The sequence below is a fragment of the Tamandua tetradactyla genome, chromosome 11 (genome assembly GCF_023851605.1).
Source record: "Tamandua tetradactyla isolate mTamTet1 chromosome 11, mTamTet1.pri, whole genome shotgun sequence".
NCBI lineage: Eukaryota > Metazoa > Chordata > Mammalia > Pilosa > Myrmecophagidae > Tamandua > Tamandua tetradactyla.
In genome coordinates this window covers 28,901,677-28,907,841 of record NC_135337.1, presented here as the reverse complement: position 1 = coordinate 28,907,841, position 6,165 = coordinate 28,901,677, and positions in this window count along the sequence as shown.

Sequence of the window (6,165 nt, the reverse complement as noted above, 5' to 3'; positions counted from 1 at the left end):
TCACTAGTGGGAATTTAATCTCTTGTCCCCAGAAAGTACCCGTTGATCTTTACAGGATTACAGGATCAAGGGAGGTTCAGGGCAGTGGTGCTGGCCGCCTAGCATAGAAGGCGGTGATGGAGTGAGTGTTTTACTACATATAAATATCTTTCAAGCAAGTATTTAAATAACAAAATTCCTTCCAATAGAGTTTCTTGTCTTTCTAGTCATATTAGTTTCTTTTCTTCAACTACTCATTTAGTTTGTGAAAATAATTTTAAAACTTTTTTAAAAATCATTTTCCTTTGCTAGGTTCTCAGAGGAAAAACATGTCCATTACAGAAAGAGCCCTAGATACTTGTTCATCCCTTTATAAAATGTGTTCTTTAGACGTGATAAGAAGAGGTCAACTGCATGTTATAAACACATTTGTGTCCCTGCATCCCAGCCTGGGGATCCAAAAAGTCTGCCAATGGGGAGGGCCGGAAACTGACAGCAGGAAGTAGGATGATTCTAGTAGAGTAGGATGCATAGTTGTCTGTTTCACAGCTTCCTCTAACTTAAAAAGCACAGGCTCAAAGACATCAATGACAAAAGACGAAAAGAGGATAGACTCTGGGGTTCCAACATAAAATTCTTAGAGTTCTAAGTTTAGAATTACTGTGGTCTTGGAGATGTTGTTAGGGCTTGTGGTACATGAGGCAATTTGAGGAAGAGGATATAAAAAGTGGATATAAAAAGGTGGATAATAAAAGTAAAAGAGAACAACTTTGTCTTTAAAAAACACACCTGGTATCAAGGATACACAAAACATATAAAAGTGAGACAACTTGGGAATGTTAGGAAAATATCACAGTGTAAAATAAATGAGCACAGTGGAGCTGGAGAAGTGATGTGGCCATGAAAGGGCAAAGGGATGCCAGAACGCACTTTCATTTTCTCCCTGCCCTGTCTCAGCAGTTCTTTGAGGAAATCCCGGTTAAAAGGAGAATTCTCTCTTGTTCTTTCATTTTCTGTACTTTAAACAATATTGTCATAGATCGCCAGCAAGTGTGGGGTATATTATATTAATTAGAAGATAGAGGAGGAAGGACTGGCAAAGACATGGAAGAAAAAGTTAATAAAAGGATAGTAAGAAAAACTAGAGAAAATGGAAAATATCACCAGTAAAAGAGCTTAAGAATCAGTATTAAGCTTAAGAATCAGCCTAAGAAATAGTTTATAAGAAATAACATGGAAGTGGCCAATAAGCATATGAAAAGGTACTCAACTTCACTTGTTGTCAGAGAACTGCACATTGAAAATCACGTTATACCACTAAACACCACCCTGAGTGGCTAATATGAGAAAAGACAGACAATATTAAATGTTTTGCGAGGATGTGGAGCAACTGGAATTCTCATACACTACGATGAAAGTATAAATTGGTACCACTACTAAAAAAGTTTAATATTCACAGACCCTGTGACCCAGCAATTCCACCAACAAATGACATGTACAAAAATGTTTATAGCAGCACTACTTATAATAACCCCAAATTTGAAACCATCCAAATGTCCATCAATAGTAGAATGCATAGATGAATTTCGCCTATTTATATAATGGACTACTATAGAGTTACAAGAATTAATGAAATTCAACTACATGAAACATGATGAATCTTGTGAACATAATGTTGAGTAAAAAAAAGTCCGACGTAAAACAGTACATGCTATATGCTTTCATTTCTATTAAGTTAAAGAACATAAAAATTAATTAGTTTAGAAGGAAGGATAGTAGCCCATTGTGTGGGTCAGTGATTAGAAAGGTACATGAGTGGTTGCCGGGGTTCTGGTAATTTTCCATGATCTGGGTACTGGTTATAAAAGTGTGTTCCCTTTGTGAAAATTCATCAGTGTACACTCTGATTTGTGCACTTTTTCTGTAGGTAGGCTATGTTTCCTTAAGATTACAAAAGATAAAAATCAATGGAATGAAAGAGTGAAGTTGGGTTCTACATACTCATACAAAATTAACTAAAAATTGATCAGAGACCTAAATGTAAGAACTAAAACAATAATACTCTTAGAAGAAAACAGGGGAAATCTTTAAGATCTTGTGTTTGGCAATGGATTATTAGCTATAACACTAAAAGCAAAAGCAACAAAATAAAAAATAAATAAATTGGATTTTATCAAAAATAAAAGTTTTCGTGCTTCAAAGGGCACTATCAAGAAAGTGAAAAGACAACAAACAGAGAAGATTATATTTGCAAAACATCATTGTGGTAAGGGTCTGGTATCCAGAATACAAAAAGAACCCTTAAAAGACAACAATAAAAAGACCAATAACCCAATTTAAAAATAGGTAAAGTATTTGTATAAATATTTATTTAAAAACATATAACATATCAAAAAGTACACATGAAAAGGCATTTAACATCATTAGTCATGAGGGAACTACAATGAGATACCACTTCACACACACTAGGATGAGTAAAATAAAAAAGGTAGACTACAGACAAGTGTTGATGATGATGTGGAGAAATTGGAACCCTTTTACATTGCCAGTGAAAATGTAAAATGGTACAGCCACTTTGGGAAACAGTTTGGTGGTTATTTAAAAAGTTAAACATGGAGTAGCCATATGATCCAGCAATTCCACTCCTAAGTATGTACCTAAGACACATGAAAGCATATGTCCACACGAAATGTGTACATGTATGTTCATTGCAGCATTATTCATAATAACCAGAAAATGGAAACAATTCAAATGTCCACCACTTGATGAATGGATAAACAAAATGGGGCATAGCCATACAACGGAATATTATTCAGTCATGAAAAGGAATGATATCTCTGATATGAAATAATTGGAATAAACAAACTTATAGAGTCAGAATCTATAATATAGGTTACCAGGGGAAGTGAAGGGGTAGGAATAGGAAGTTAAGGCTTAAGAGGTACAGAGTTTCTATTTGGGATGTTGGAAAAGGTTTGGTAATGGATAATGGTATTGGTAGGCACTGTGCATGCAATTAACAGCACCAAATTTTACATTTGAATGTAGTTTAAAGGGGTAATGTTAAGTTGTATATATGTTACTAGAATAACAATTTAAAAAGAAATCCAGGGAACCACCCAAGAGAAATAGTGAGTTTAAGTCAAACTGTGGATTATAGTTAGAATTACAATTATAAAAATCTGCTTTCATCAATTATAACAAATGTACCATATTAATGCAAGGTATTAATATAAGTTTTTAAATGGGAATCCTGTATTTTATGCATGGTTGTTCTGAAAACCCAAACTTCTCTAATAAGAGAAAAGAAAACTAAAAAAAAAAGTTACAACATGGATGAATCTTTAAATCATGATGCTGAGTAAAAGCAGCCAGTCTCAGATGACTACAGATTGCATGATTCCATTTATATGGAATGTCAGAGTAGAGAAATCTGTAGAGACAGAAAGTAGATTAGTGGTTGTCAGGGGCTGGGGAGAAGAAGAAGATGGGGAATCCCTGCTCATATGTACTGATTTTTTTGGGGGGATGGAGGTATGGTAATAAAAATATTCTGGAATTAGTGGTGATGGTTGCACAACTTTGTGATTATATGAAAACCAATGAATTGTGTAGTTTGAAGTTTGAATTTTATGGCATAAAAATTATGTCTTAATTTTTAAAAATCTAGTGGAAGGATGTCCATTATCACCACTATTATTCAACATCGTGTTGGAGGTTCTAGCCAGAGCAATTAGACAAGAAAAAGAAATACAAGGCATCAAAATTGGAAAGGAAGAAGTAAAACTATCACTGTTTGCAGACGATATGATACTATACGTCGAAAACCTGGAAAAATCCACAACAAAACTACTAGAGCTAATAAATGTGTACAGCAAAGTAGCAGGTTACAAGATCAACATTCAAAAATCTGTAGCGTTTCTATACACTAGCAATGAACAAGCTGAGGGGGAAACCAAGAAATGAATTCCATTTACAATTGCAACTAAAAGAATAAAGTACTTAGGAATAAATTTAACTAAAGAGACAAAAGACCTATACAAAGAAAACAACAAAAAACTGTTAAAAGAAATCACAGAAGACCTAAATAGATGGAAGGGCATACTGTGTTCATGGATTGGAAGACTAAATATAGTTAAGATGTCAATCCTACCCAAATTGATTTACAGATTCAATGCAATACCAATCAAAATCCCAACAACTTATTTTTCGGAAATAGAAAAACCAATAAGCAAATTTATCTGGAAGGGCAGGGTGCCCCAAATTGCTAAAAGTATCTTGAGGAAAAAAAACGAAGCTGGAGGTCTCACGCTGCCTGACTTTAAGGCATATTATGAAGCCACAGTGGTCAAAACAGCATGGTATTGGCATAAAGATACATATATCGACCAATGGAATTGAATAGAGTGCTCAGATAGAGACCCTCTCATCTATGGACATTTGATCTTTGATAAGGCAGTCAAGCCTTCTCACCTGGGACAGAACAGTCTCTTCAATAAATGGTGCCTAGAGAACTGGATATCCATATGCAAAAGAATGAAAGAGGACCCGTATCTCACACCCTATACAAAAGTTAACTCAAAATGGATCAAAGATCTAAACATTAGGTCTAAGACCATAAAACAGTTAGAGGAAAATGTAGGGAGATATCTTATGAAACTTACAATTGGAGGCGATTTTATGGACCTTAAACCTAAAGCAAGAGCACTGAAGAAATAAATAAATAAATGGGAGCTCCTCAAAATTAAACACTTTTGTGCATCAAAGAACTTCATCAAGAAAGTAGAAAGACAGCCTACACAATGGGAGACAATATTTGGAAACGACATATCAGATAAAGGTTTAGTATCCAGAATTTATAAAGAGATTGTTCAACTCAACAACAAAAAGATAGCCAACCCAATTACAAAATGGGGAAAAGACTTGAACAGACACCTCTCAGAAGAGGAAATACAAATGGCCAAAAGGCACATGAACAGATGCTCAATGTCCCTGGCCATTAGAGAAATGCAAATCAAAACCACAATGAGATATCATCTCACACCCACCAGAATGGCCATTATCAACAAAACAGAAAATGACAAGTGCTGGAGAGGATGCGGAGAAAGAGGCACACTTATCCACTGTTGGTGGGAATGTCAAATGGTGCAACCACTGTGGAAGGCAGTTTGGCAGTTCCTCAAAAAGCTGAATATAGAATTGCCATACGACCCAGCAATACCATTGCTAGGTATCTACTCAGAGGACTTAAGGGCAAAGACATGAACGGACATTTGCACACCAATGTTTATAGCAGCATTATTTACAATTGCAAAGAGATGGAAACAGCCAAAATGTCCATCAACAGACGAGTGGCTAAACAAACTGTGGTATATACATACGATGGAATATTATGCAGCTTTAAGACAGAATAAACTTATGAAGCATGTAATAACATGGATGGACCTAGAGAACATTATGCTGAGTGAGACTAGCCAAAAACTAAAGGACAAATACTGTATGGTCCCACTGATGTGAACCAACATTCGAGAATAAACTTGGAATATGTCATTGGTAACAGAGACCATCAGGAGTTAGAAATAGGGTAAGATAATGGGTAATTGGAGCTGAAGGGATATAGACTGTGCAACAGGACTAGATACAAAAACTCAAAAATGGACAGCACAATACTACCTAATTGTAATGTAATCATGTTAAAACACTGAATGAAGCTGCATCTGAGCTATAGTTTTGTTTGTTTGTTTGTTTTTATATATATTTTTTGTATTTTTATTTTTATTTTTTTCTCTATATTATCATTTTATTTCTTTTTCTGTTGTCTTGCTATTTCTTTTTCTAAATCGATGCAAATGTGCTAAGAAATGATGATCATACATCTATGTGATGATATTAAGAATTACTGATTGCATATGTAGAATGGAATGATTTCTAAATGTTGTGTTAGTTAATTTTTTTAAATAAATAAATAAATAAATAAATAAATAAATAATTCAGAATAGCAAAAAAAAAAAAAAATCTAGTGGAGGGAGACATACTAAAAAATGACCAGGTAGTATTAAAAAAAAAATCAATGGTACAGTTAAATTACTTACTTTGCAAGCCATCTGCATTTCCATTACAAGAGCCCACTGGATTTCATTGTAAACATATCACATAAAAGAGTAAAGACACCATGAATCAGGGAAG